This window comes from Aythya fuligula, chromosome W (genome assembly GCF_009819795.1).
Source record: "Aythya fuligula isolate bAytFul2 chromosome W, bAytFul2.pri, whole genome shotgun sequence".
Taxonomy (NCBI): domain Eukaryota; kingdom Metazoa; phylum Chordata; class Aves; order Anseriformes; family Anatidae; genus Aythya; species Aythya fuligula.
In genome coordinates, this window is record NC_045594.1 from 553,778 (window position 1) to 567,933 (window position 14,156).

Here is a 14,156-nt window from a genome sequence, read left to right on the forward strand (position 1 = left end):
GCTCGAATGGGAAAACCCAATCGCCCAGGAATCCTGGAAGAGATTATGGACTGGCCGGAAGGCAGAGATTTCGGAGTGCCAACAGAAGAGGTAACCCGTGCTGAAGAGGCACCACCATACAATGAGTTGCCAGAAGACAGAAAGCAGTATGCGTTGTTTACTGACGGATCCTGCCGTGTGATAGGGAGCCATCGGAAATGGAAAGCTGCTGTGTGGAATCCCATACGACGAGTTGTGGAAGCCATGGAAGGGGAAGGTGAGTCGAGTCAGTATGCAGAAGTGAAAGCCATACAACTAGCCCTAGATATCACCGAAAGAGAAAATTGGCCAGTATTGTATCTTTATACTGACTCATGGATGGTGGCAAATGCTCTGTGGGGGTGGCTGCAGCAATGGAAAGAGAGCAATTGGCAGCGCAGAGGTAAACCAATCTGGGCTGCTGCCCTGTGGCAAGATATTGCTGCCCAGGTAGAAAACCTGGATGTTAAAGTACGTCATGTAGATGCCCACATGCCCAAGAGTTGCGCTATTGAAGAACATCAGAACAACGAAGAGGTGGATCAAGCTTCGAAAATTGAAGTGGCTCAGGTGGACCTAGACTGGGGATGTAAGGGTGAGCTGTTTGTAGCTCGATGGGCCCATGAAACATCAGGACATCTAGGGAGGGATGCCACTTACAGATGGGCTCGTGATCGAGGGGTGGACTTGACCATTGAGGCCATCACACAGGTTACCCATGAGTGTGAGACCTGTGCTACAATCAAGAAACCCATGAGGGTAAAATCTCCCTGGAACAGGGGGAGGTGGCTAGGGTTTCAATATGGTGAGGCCTGGCAAATTGACTATATCGGACCACTCCCAAAAACTCGCCAAGGCAAACGGTACATACTCACCATGGTAGAAGCAACTACTGGGTGGCTGGAAACATACCCTGTAAACCATGCCACAGCCCGAAACACTATCTTGGGCCTGGAAAGGCAAGTGCTGTGGCGTCATGGTACACCAGAGAGAATTGAGTCTGACAATGGGAGTCATTTCTGAAACAATCTTGTTACCTCCTGGGCAAAGAGGCATGGCATTGAGTGGTTGTACCACATCCCTTATCACCCACAAGCCTCTGGGAAGGTTGAGAGGTACAATGGACTGTTAAAGACTATGTTACGAGCATTAGGTGCTGGGACGTGGAAACAATGGGACACAAATCTACCAGAGGCCACTTGGCTAGTTAACAATAGGGGGTCTGACAGCCATGCTGGTCCTGCCGAAACAAAACCCCTACACACTGTGAAAGGAGCTAAAGTTCCCGTAGTGCATGTGGGAAAGTGGATGGGGAAGATGGTGTGGGTTGCTCCTGCCTCGGGAAAAGGCAAACCCACTCATGGGATTGTCTTCGCCCAAGGACCAGGGTATACCTGGTGGGTCATGCAAAAGAATGGGGATATCAAGTGTGTGCCTCAAGGAGATTTGACATTGAGAGAAAACTAATCTATAATCTAAGTTATATGTTGTAGGAAGATGCTGTAGGATCAACGACAGGTCAACTTTGCAAGGAGCCGGGCAGTGCAACAAGGACTTGAGCTAAGCTGGTGCTGGTGTCCAGACATCCAACTCCGCCTGCCTTGAGTGGCCACTTTGGCAGATGAAGACCTAATCATCAACAGTTCTTATGAACATTTTCCAAGAAAGACCTATGGAATGAAAAGATACATCTGCCTATTAATCCTGTCCTGTTAAATCCTTGTCCTGTTAAAGGACAAGGGATAATGATGAGAATGCTTGTATGCTAAAGTATGGGGATCTGAGTGTGACACAAATGTTATGGAATAAGGGGTGGAGGTTGTACTGGGTCTGGCTGGAATGTTAACTTTCCCGGCAGCAGCCCATACAGTGCCGTACTCTGTACTTGTAGCTGGAACAGCAGTGTTATCACACCAGTGTTGTGTCTACTGCTGAGCAGCAGTGGCACAGCATTGGGCCTTTCTCTAACCCTCCTAGGGGTTGGGCAAAAAAGTGAGGAGAGAAACATCACTAGGGCAGCTGACCTAAACCAATCAAAGGGATATTCCATACCATGTGGTGTCACACTCAGCAATAAAAGGTGGAAACAGGAAGAAGAGGGGGGGGGTGGGCTCTCGTTGAGAAGACGTCGGTCCTCCTCTCGAACACCGGCTGCGTGCATTGAGGCCTTGCTTCGAGGACGTGGTCAATCATCGCTCATTTGTGGGAAGTAGAAAGTAATTTCTTTCCTCTGCACTTCCATATAGCTTTCATTTATTTTGTTTGTTTGTTTTCCTCCCTTTTTCCCCTTTCCCTTTTATTTCCCCTTAGTTAAATTGTTTAGTTCATGGTAGTCTTTATTTAATTATTATAATTATTTCCCTTTAATTAAATTATCCTTACCTCAACCCGTGAGTTATTCTTTGCCACTTACTTATTATTCTATTTTTAGAGTTATCTAAAGGAGGGGGAGTGAGAGAGCGGTTGTGGGGTTTAGCTGCCCAGCACGGTAAAACCACCACAGAAGCACATCCCACTACTGACTTCCATCAGGCTGTGTGGGACAAAGGCCTGGGGATCCCAGGCTGGATGAGGGTCTGGGCAGCCTGCTCTAGTGGTTGGCAACCCTGCCCAGAGCAGGGGGGTTGAAACTAGATGATCTTTAAGGTCCTTTTCAACCCAGGCCATTCTATGATTCTATGACACAGTGTCCCAGGGCGAGGTTTCAGGCTGGGGGGAGAAGGAGTTGCAGTTCAGGAAGACCTATGGCACTGCCAGGACATCGTCAAAGAGCTGTGAGCAGAATTCATTCTGCTCTGTGAAGCCTTGCACTTCCCACCTGGCAGCCTGAACTGAAACCTGGGGTACATCTTCTCTACTGAATGTCAAGGCTGCAGATCCTTGCTGCTCCACAAGGATGGAGAGGAAGTGACTGTCTGAGAATACGCAGCAGTGAAATGGTTCCTTCAGACAACTGATGCAGAAAAGGCTGTGCTGAGGATCGTGCCTATTTCTACAAAACCGGTACGGATGCACACAACACTGACCATCTCAGGGAACACAGTGAGAGAGGCTTGAGAATGACACTATAAACAACATATTTACATTCCCTGAACATGAACCTAAATTTCCTCCCCTGGGCCCTCTACTGCTGGTCTCTGACCCGCAACTTTGTTCCTCTAGATCTGCAATGCTCCTCACACCTGCCTTTTCAGCTCCAAGGTTACTCTATAGATCTGCCAAACACTCATGACTTTACCTACATGATCCCTACCATCCTGTGGCTCTAGACAGGCCTAAAGATGCTTTATTTATTTATTTATTTTTTATCGCTCTCAATTATTTTTCAATGATCTTGGGAATCTGGAGAGGTACAAGTAGACAGGAAGCTGGCAAATGTTGTGCCAATTTTCAAGAACGGTAAGAAAGAAGACCCTAGCAATTACAGGCCTGTCAGTCTCACGTCAGTGCCTGGTAAAATTATGGAGAAGATGATTCTTCAAGTTATTGAAGTGTACCTGGATGTCCTGGTTTCAGTTAGGACAGAATTAATTTTCCTCCTAGTAGCTGGTAGACTGCTATGTTTTAGATTAGGATGAGAAGAGTGCTGATAACATGCTGATGTTTTAATTGTTGCAGAGCAGTGCTTACACTAAGACAAGGACTTTTCAGCTTCTCGCTCTGTCCTGACAGTGGGCAGGCTGGGGGTGCAGCAAGAGCTGGGAGGGGACAGACCCAGGACAGGTGACCCAAACTGGCCAAAGGGGTATTCCATACCATCTGACGTCATGCTGAACAATATATAGGGGTGCCTAGCTGGGGTGGGGGGACTCGCTGCTCGGGGATAGACTGGGCATCGGTCAGCAGGTGGTGAGCAATTGCATTGTGCATCACTTGTTTCGTACACATTATTATTTGTAGTGCTATTAACATCATTATTGTTATTATCATTATTGTTATTATTATTATTGTTATTATTATTTTCCTGTCTTATTAAACTGTGTTGATCTCAACTCACAGGCTTCACTTTCCCATTTCTCTTCCCTGTCCCAGAGAGGGAGGGGGGAGGGTGAGCGAACGGCTGTGTGGTGTTTAGCTGCTGGCTGGGTTAAACCACAACACTGGGGGACAATGCTGTCATTGGTCCCAGCCAACATGGTAAATTTCATGAGGGGTAGGTCCTTCCTAACAAATTTGATTTCCTTTTATGATAAGATCACCCATCTAGTCGATCAAGGGAAACCAGCTGATGTGATCTTTTTGGATTTCAGCAAGGCTTTTGACACGGTTTCACATAGGATCCTACTGGACAAAATTTCCAGTGTACAACTTAACAAAAACATCATACGATGGGTGAGCAATTGGCAGGGCTCAAAGGGTTGTGGTAAATGGGGCCACATCTGGCTTGCGGATGGTCACTAGTGGGGTCCCTCAAGGCTCCATTTTAGGGCCAGTCCTCTTCAATGTCTTTATAAATGATTTGGATGTAGGACTAGAAGGTGTTCTGAGCAAATTTGCTGTTGACACAGAACTTGGAGGAGTTGTGGACTCGGATGAGGGTGGAAAGGCCTTGCAGAGAGATCTGGACAGATTGGAGAGCTGGGCGATCACCAACTGCATGAAGTTTAACAAAAGCAAGTGCCAGGTCCTGCACCTGGGACGGGGCAACCCTGGCTATACATACAGACTGGGCGACGAGATGCTGGAGAGCAGCCCCACAGAGAGGGATCTGGGGGTTGTGGTTGACAGGAAGATGAATATGAGCCAGCAGTGTGCCCAGGCAGCCAGGAGGGCCAACCGTACCCTGGGATGCATCAAGCACGGCATGGCTAGTCGGTCGAGGGAGGTGATTGTCCTGCTCTACTCTGCGCTGGTGCGGCCTCACCTCGAGTACTGTGTGCACTTCTGGGCACCACAGTACAAAAAGGACATTAAACTGTTGGAGAGTGTCCAGAGGAGGGTGACGAAGATGGTGAAGGGCCTAGAGGGGAAGACATATGAGGAGCGTCTGAGGTCACTGGGCCTGTTCAGCCTGGAGAAGAGGAGGCTGAGGGGGGACCTCATCGTGGTCTACAACTTCCTCGCGAGGGGGAGTGGAGTGACAGGTGACCTATTCTCCATAAACACCAGTGATAGGACCCACGGGAATGGTGTCAAGCTGAGGCAGGGGAAGTTTAGGCTGGATATCAGGAAGAGGTTCTTCACCGAGAGGGTGGTTGCACACTGGAACAGGCTCCCCAGGGAAGTAGTCACTGCAGCAAGCCTGTCTGAATTTAAGAAGCATTTGGACTGTGCACTTAGTAACATGGTCTAAACTTTTGGGTAGACCTGTGTGGTGCCAGGAGTTGGACTTGGTGATCCTTATGGGTCCCTTCCAACATGGGATATTCTATGATTCTATGATATATCTGAGCTATTTTCAGATCACTTCAATGCTAAGCTGCCCCAAGCACTCTGTCAAGCTGGCACACTGCAGAAGGGTTTTGTGAAGAGGTTAGACGTGCCAAGCTCACTCATTAGCAGCACTGGTAGACAAGGCTCTAGGTGTTTGGAGTGTTGAGGGATTTCTTGAAACAGCAAAAATCCCATGGCTTGCTGTAGCTGAGCAAACCAAGCTACCAGGGCAACTATGAGAAGTTCCCATGACAGTGTTCCCACATCGCCCAATTGAGGAATTCAGGAAAATATTGTTACCAGTAGCTGGCCTCAAGGACAAGGTCTATGTGACTGCTAATCACAAGGGGGTTGTTTTCTTGCAGGTGGGGTTGTTTTCTTGTAGCTGTTTGTCTGAGTGCTTTTGACCAATAATCTTGTGTGAAACACTGTCCACCCCTGTTAAGTTCTCTATAAAAGTTAGGCTATTCGGGCAATAAAATGGAGCATGATCTGACTCTACTGGTGTCTGTCGTGCTTTCGGCCATGCTTCCTGCAACATTTGGAGGTTAAAAAAAAATAAATGCAGAAGATCGCTATACTCCCCTATACTCCACACACCTTTGCAATGCCCATCAATCCAGTCCCTGTATGATCTGTTTCTCAATAGCCAATGCTATGTTAACTTCCATTAACACCACATTCCTCCCAAACACCTACAATTGCATCTCCACATGGTCAGCATTTTCTATAACCCCAAAAGATTGCATCTTCTGTTTGCTTATTTACTTACATTACTATGTCCTCATGTATACATCCTCCTATGGCCATGTCACTGCATCACAGATACCCAAATCATTCCTCCATATTGTTCTCACTAACCATCATCCTGATCAATTTATATCCCTTTCCCACATTTATCATTCTCTTTGTTCAAGCCCTTGGCCTTTTGCATGTGCAGCAGCAATTTGAGGGAAGGTTTTGTGCAGGGTGTAGGGAAGGGAAAAGAAGGAGGAAGGCAGGGAGGAGGGAAAAGATGGATTTGGTTATAAGAGGACCATGTAATTAAGCTCTAGTAACTGGTACCCAGCCCAGACCACTCATCTCAGTAATTAAAAATAGCAATTCCTCCATTCTGAGATAACCTTTCTCATCTGATTGGCGAAAAGAGGCAGGGAGAAAGTATTCATTTACACAGCCAGAACAGACACACCCTGGGCAACACAAAGGATTCCAGCCTGCACAGATCCCAGTGTATCATTTTGCAGAAGAGCAAGTTTTTACCTGCCACACTATTTTATCCTAATGCCCTTTGAGCAATTGATTTACTAGGATTAATATATATATATATATTTTAAAAAGACATTTAAAAAAAAAGCAGACCTTCTTGTTCCCGCATCCTTTGTTTCTGTCTTTTCATGGAAGTTCTGTCTGTCAAAACAGCTCTTGAGCTGCACAGCAGCATCACCGCTGGGGATGTACAGAGATCGTGACAGCTCATGGGATCACAACAATCCGTGTGGGCTCAGCTGTCATGGTAGACACAATAGAGAGCTGTGCGACTGCACCAAGAGAGTACTGTTGGGGCGAAATGCAGATTGCCTCTGCACAACCAGCCCCGGACATAACAACCACTATTTCATGGCCACAATGGAAAAACATGCATTCTGCACAGCAATACCAGCCTCTTCACTCTCTTGCATCAATTATAATCATGACAGCTCCAAAACAATGCAGCCTCTGAACAGACAAAGCAATCCTAAAATCTTTACGCTTCATTGGGTAGCTGGCAATCTCTGCATAAACAAGCAAGCCAGCCATTTCACAGGACAATGAACAGTCTGAAAACCATCAGTAAGGCAAACGCCCACCCCACTCATTTCTCCATCTCACCTTTCCACAGATCCTCTGCTTCCTGTCTCCTCTCCCTGCACATGCTCCGCTCTGGCAGCGCTGAGCACTCTGATTCCAGTGGGCTCCGTGCTCTCTCACCAGGATGCTGTGGGAAACACAGAGTCAATTATTATTATTTTTTTTGGTCACAGCTGCATCCCTGGCAATGCAGAGGGTCTGCGCAATCACATCTCCAATGCTCCTGCTGCTGTGACGTTGCTTCATATGAAGGAGCAAGCATGCCCACAGCACAGTCACTCCAGCTTGCAATCAGCCCCTGTGGGACCTCAGACAAGGGAGGGCATGGGAGGGAGCAGAGAAGAAGAGAAAGGGAGAGAACAAATCAGGCTGGAAGATGGAGGATTGATTCTTACAGGAACTGGGAAATCAGGAAGGTAGCATGAGGAGAAGCATAAAATCAAAGCCTATGTCATAGGACAGAGCTGAAGTATCTTATTAGGTGATGAGCTTGGGTTTCAGATGCTGCATGACTGCAAGCTGTCTGATCTCTTTTGGCTTTGTAAATGAAAGCAAAAGGAACCAGACTGCTGTGTTTCTACAACTGATAATGGCAGCCAGAGCCCGTGGAGATAAAACACTCGTCTGCAAAGTAATGCATGGGAGAAGGAGGATGGGAAGACTTAAAACTGAAAGATCAGGAAAAATACAAGAAGCTTCTTGAAGCTTCTTTTAAATTTCTGTGGTGCATTGTCCTGGAGAGCTTCGTCAACAGCATCTACACAGTGTCCCTGAAACGCAGTCAACCCCAGAGTGAGATGCAGCCACAAGCACTTTGACCAGTGTCAAATACCTTGCAGTGACAGGATGTCTGAAATTCAAGCAGTCATGAGGAATCTCAAGCCAAGACTAGACACAAGAGAGGCCACATCCAAGAATGGAAAAAGACTCCTGTTTTAGTACTGAGTCATAAATATTCCAGTTTTCCAAGGCAACAGCAAGTATGAAGATTTCTGGATTTCATGCAGAAAACACACGCTTGCCTCCCTCTGTGCATGCCTGGGCACTTCTCTGCCATCGCTGCTCAGAGCAACAATAAAAGCCAAGCACTGAGATCTGTCAGCTCTCCACAAAGTGTTCCAGCAGATCTCCTAGCTCTCAAACACTCCCACCTTTACCATGAAACCCAGGGAGAACACAGAATCACAGAATCACAGAATCACAGAATTTCTAGGTTGGAAGAGACCTCAAGATCATCGAGTCCAACCTCTGACCTAACACTAACAGTCCTCCACTAAACCATATCCCTAAGCTCTACATCTAAACGTCTTTTAAAGACTTCCAGGGATGGTGACTCCACCACTTCCCTGGGCAGCCCATTCCAATGCCTAACAACCCTCTCGGTAACGAAGTTCTTCCTAACATCTAACCTAAAACTCCCCTGGCACAACTTAAGCCCATTCCCCCTCGTCCTGGCACCAGGCACGTGGGAGAACAGACCAACCCCCACCTCACTACAGCCTCCTTTAAGGTATCTGTAAAGAGCAATAAGGTCGCCCCTGAGCCTCCTCTTCTCCAGGCTGAACAAACCCAGCTCCCTCAGCCGCTCCTCGTAGGACTTGTTCTCCAGGCCCCTCACCAGCTTCGTCGCCCTTCTCTGGACTCGCTCAAGCACCTTGATGTCCTTCTTGTAGCGAGGGGCCCAAAACTGAACACAGTACTCGAGGTGCGGCCTCACCAGAGCCGAGTACGGGGGACAATCACTTCCCTAGCCCTGCTGGCCACACTGTTTCTTATGCAAGCCAGGATGTTGTTGGCCTTCTTGGCCACCTGAGCACACTGCTGGCTCATATTCAGCCGACTATCCACCAATACTCCCAGGTCCTTCTCCACCAGGCAGCTTTCCAACCACTCATCTCCCAGCCTGTAGCTCTGCTTGGGGTTATTGCGCCCCAGGTGCAGGACCCGGCACTTGGCCTTGTTGAACTTCATGCAGTTGACCTCAGCCCATCGGTCCAGCCTATCCAGATCCTCCTGCAGAGCCTTCCTACCCTCGAGCAGATCGACACATGCACCTAACTTGGTGTCATCTGCAAACTTACTGAGGGTGCACTCGATCCCCTCATCCAAATCATCGATAAAGATATTATAGAGAATTGGCCCCAGTACTGAGCCCTGGGGGACTCCACTAGTGACTGGCCTCCAACTGGATTTAACTCCATTCACCACAACTCTTTGGGCCTGGCTATCTGGCCAGTTTCTAACCCAACGAAGTGTATGCCAGTCCAAGCCAAGAGCAGCCAGTTTCTTGAGGAGAATGCTGTGGGAAATGGTGTCAAAAGCCTTGCTGAAGTCAAGGTAGACCACATCCACAGTCTTTCCCCCACAAAGAAGATATTGTATACAAAGTAAGCAAATGGACCACTATGGATAAGGGCCTTCAGCAGCTGCAGAAATTAGCTGTGCTGGAGATGCTTTAGAGTGATTTAAACAATGCCCAGGTACATAAAGACCCTGATGAAGTCCAATGCACAACGTCCATGTGGCAGAAGTTTGTACGGGCTGCACCCCCAACACATGCCAGCACACTGGCAGCAATGGGTTGGGAGGAGGGGATGGGGCCAACTGTGGACAACGTGTCCAGCAGTCTCCAGATCAAACAAGGGAGAATCCCAGAGGCAGTAGAAGGGATAGTATTACTCCTGACCCTGACGAAGAGACTTCTGCTTCACATTTGGAAGAATTAATTGATAGATACTCCGACCAGGACTAGTGGGGCCCTGCCTCTGGCCAGGCAGAGGAGAGGGACAACCGGATTTACTGGACTGTGTGGATTCGATGGCCTGGCACACCGTAACCACAGAAATATAAAGCTTTAGTGGACACAGGTGCACAGTGTACCCTAATGCTGTCAGGCCAGCAAGGGGCAGAACCCATCTCTGTCTCCAGAATGACGGGGGGATACCAAGAGCTAACTGTATTGGAAGCTGAAGTGAGTCTAACTGGGAATGAGTGGCAAAAGCACCCCATTGTGACTGGCCCAGAGGCTCGGTGCATCCTTGGCATAGACTACCTCAAGAAAGGGTACTTCAAGGATCCAAAAGGGCTCCGGTGGGCTTTTGGATTAGCTTCTTTTAGTACAGAGAAGATTAGGCAGCTGTCTACCCTGCCTGGCCTTTCAGAAGACCCTTCTGTTGTAGGATTGCTGAGGACTGAAGAACAGCAAGTGCCAATTGCGACTACAACTAACTGTGCACCGGCGGCAATATCGCACCAACCAAGACTCCCTGATTCCTATCCATGAGTTAGGAAGAATGCATGTGCCAGGCTATAGTCAGCTTGTGAGTCCTCTATATCGAGTGACTCGAAGGAGGAACTCTTTCGAGTGGGGCCCTGAGCAACAACAGGCCTTTGAACAACTCAAACAAGAAATAGCTCGTGCAGTAGCCCTTAGGCCTGTCCGTACTGGACCAGCTGTGCAAAACATACTTTACACTGCAGCTGGGGAGCATGGGCTCACCTGGAGCATCTGGCAGAAGACCCCAGGAGAAACTCGAGGCCGACCTCTGGGGTTCTGGAGCCGGGGCTATCGAGGATCAGAAGCCAATTACACCCCAACTGAAAAGGAAATATTAACAGCATATGAGGGGATTCGAGCTGCTTCAGAAGTTGTTGGTACAGAAGCACAACTTCTCTTGGCCCCACGGCTACCTGTGTTACATTGGATGTTCAAAGGGAAAATCTCCACTACACATCATGCAACCGACGCTACGTGGAGTAAATGGGTAGCGTTAATTACACAGCGGGCTCGAATGGGGAAACCCAACCGCCCGGGAATCCTGGAAGAGATTATGGGCTGGCTAGAGGGCAGGCATTTCGGAGCACCGACAGAAGAAGTAACTTGTGCTGAAGAGGCACCACCATACAATGAGTTGCCAGAAGACAGAAAGCAGTATGTGTTGTTCACTGACGGATCCTGCCGTGTGATAGGGAGCCATCGGAAGTGGAAAGCTGCTGTGTGGAGTCCCACACGACAAGTTGTGGAGGCCATGGAAGGGGAAGGCGAGTCGAGTCAGTATGCAGAAGTGAAAGCTATACAACTGGCCCTAAAAATTGCTGAAAGAGAAAACTGGCCGGTACTGTATCTCTACACTGATTCATGGATGGTGGCAAATGTGCTGTGGGGGTGGCTGTGACAATGGAAAGAGAACAACTGGCAGCGCAGAGGTAAACCTCTATGGCCTGCTACCCTGTGGCAAGATATTGCTGCCCGGGTAGAAAACCTGGATGTAAAGGTAAGTCATGTAGATGCCCACATGCCTAAGAATCGTGTTACCGAAGAACATCAGAACAACAAAGAAGTAGATCGAGCTTCGAAAATTGAAGTAGCTCAGGTGGACCTGGACTGGGGATGTAAGGGTGAGCTGTTTGTAGCTCGATGGGCCCATGAAACATCGGGACATCTGGGGAGGGATGCCACATACAGATGGGCTCGTGATCGAGGGGTGGACTTGACCATTGAGGCCATCACACAGGTTACCCATGAGTGTGAGACCTGTGCTGCAATCAAAAGAGCCATGAGGCTAAAGTCTCCCTGGAACAGGGGGAGATGGCTTGGATTTCGATATGGTGAGGCCTGGCAAATTGACTACATCGGACCACTTCCACAAACCCGCCAAGGTAAACATTACATACTGACCATGGTAGAAGCAACTACTGGGTGGCTGGAAACATATCCAGTAAACCATGCCACTGCCCGAAACACTATCTTGGGCCTGGAAAGACAAGTGCTGTGGCGACATGGTACACCAGAAAGAATTGAGTCTGACAATGGGAGTCACTTCCGAAACAATTTGGTCACTTCCTGGGCCAAGAGACATGGCATTGAATGGGTGTACCACATCCCTTATCACCCACAAGCCTCTGGGAAGGTTGAGAGGTACAATGGACTGTTAAAAACTATGCTGCGATCATTGGGTGCTGGGACATGGAAACAATGGGACATAAATCTACCAGAGGCCACTTGGCTAGTTAACAACAGGGGGTCTGAAAGCCGTCCTGGTCCTGCTGAAACAAAACCCCTACATACTGTGGGAAAAGCTAAAGTCCCTGTAGTGCATGTGGGAAAGTGGATGGGGAAGATGGTGTGGGTTGCTCCTGCCTTGGGAAAAGGCAAACCCACTCGTGGGATTGTCTTTGCCCAAGGACCAGGGTATACCTGGTGGGTAATGCAGAAAGAATGGGGATATCAAGTGTGTGCCTCAAGGAGATTTAACACTGGGAGAAAATTAATCGGTCATCCAAGTTATGTGTTGTAGGAGGACACTGCAGAACCAACGACAGGTCAACTTCGCAAGGCAACGGGCAAGTGCAACAGTGATGTGAGCTAAGCTGATACTGGTGTCAAGAAAACCAACTTCGCCTGCCCTGAGTGACCACTTTGACAGATGAAGCTGAAACCATCAACAGTTTTTATGAACATTTTGGGAAAAGACCTATGGAATAAAGAGAAGTACAGACATATAAATGCTTCAATGGACAGAAAACAATGGTGATGAGAACATCTATATATTAAACTGTACCTGACTGTGACACAAATGTTATGGAATAAGGGGTGGAAGTTGTGTTGGGTCTGTCTGAGCTGGAGTCACCTTTTCCCTGCAGCAGCCCACACAGTGCTGTGCTCTGCACTCGTAGCTGGAACAGCACTGATAACGCTCCAGTGTTGTGTCTATTGCTGCGTAGTGCTGGCACAGCATCAGGACTCCTTCCAAGCCCCCAAGAGCCAGCAGGCTGGGGGTGGGCAAGTGATGGGGAGGGGACATTGCCGGGGCAGCTGACCTAAACCAACCAAAGGGATATTCCATAACACCTGATGTCACACTCAGCAATAAAAGGGGGGGGCTCTTGTGGGGGAGGGGGCTGTTCCTCCTGAACAACCACTACACATTTTGAGGCCCTGCTTCCCAGGACGTGGCCAAACATCGCTCGTTGATGGGAAGTAGAGAATAATTTTTTTTTTTCTCTCTCTCTGTGCTTCCGCGCGGACTTATTGTTTCTTTTGTTTCTTTTTTCCCTCCCCATTCCCTTTCCCTTTAATTAAACCTTTCTCATCTCAAACCTTGAGTTCTCTGTGTTGTATTTTCTCCCCCTTCCTCTTTGAGGAGAGGGGGAGTGAGAGAGCGGTTGTGGTGGTGCTCAGCTGCCCACCTGAGTAAAACCACCACACCACCAAGCGCGTCATTTTGTCATAGAAGGAGATCAGGTTCGTCAAGCAGGACCTGCCTTTCATAAACCCATGCTGACTGGGCCTGATCACCTGCTTGCCCTGCAAGTGCCGCGTGGTGACTCTCAAGACAATCTGGTCCATGTGCTTCCCTAGCACTGAGGTCAAACTGACAGACCTGTAGTTCCTTGGGTCTGCCCTCCGGTCCTTCTTGTAGATGGGCGTCACGTTTGCTAGCCGTCAGTTGACTGGGACCTCCCCTGAGAGCCAGGACTGTTGATAAATGATGGTAAGCGGCTTGGCCAGCTCCTCTGCCAGTTCTCTCAGTACCCTCGGGTGGATCCCATCCGGCCCCATCGACTTGCGCACATCCAAGTGATGTAGCAGGTCGCCAACCATTTCTTCGTGGATAGTGAGGGCCACATCCTGCTCCCCATCCCCTTCCACCAGCTCAGGGTACTGGGTATCCAGAGAACAACCGGTATTGCCGCTAAAGACTGAGGCAAAGAAGGCATTAAGCACCTCAGCCTTTTCCTCATCTTTTGTAACAACGTTTCCCCCCGCATCCAGTAAAGGCTGGAGATTCTCCTTAGTCCTCCATTTTGCGTTGATGTATTTGTAAAAAGATTTTTTGTTGTCTTTAACGGCAGTAGCCAGATTGAGCTCCAGATGAGCTTTTGCCTTTCTAATTTTGTCCCTGCACAGCCTC

At 48.5% G+C, this 14,156-nt stretch overlaps 1 protein-coding gene across 1 annotated transcript in view; it reads right to left on the reverse strand.

Moving 5' to 3' along the window:
* The window catches only part of LOC116501437 (iporin-like), a 70,624-nt gene extending 63,178 nt beyond the window's left edge, over window positions 1-7,446 (reverse strand). Inside the window, exon 1 of the mRNA XM_032207009.1 lies at window positions 7,264-7,446. The gene's annotated coding sequence lies outside the window, so the exon portion shown is untranslated. The remainder of the gene's footprint in view (window positions 1-7,263) is intronic.
* Between the last annotated feature and the right edge of the window lie 6,710 nt (window positions 7,447-14,156).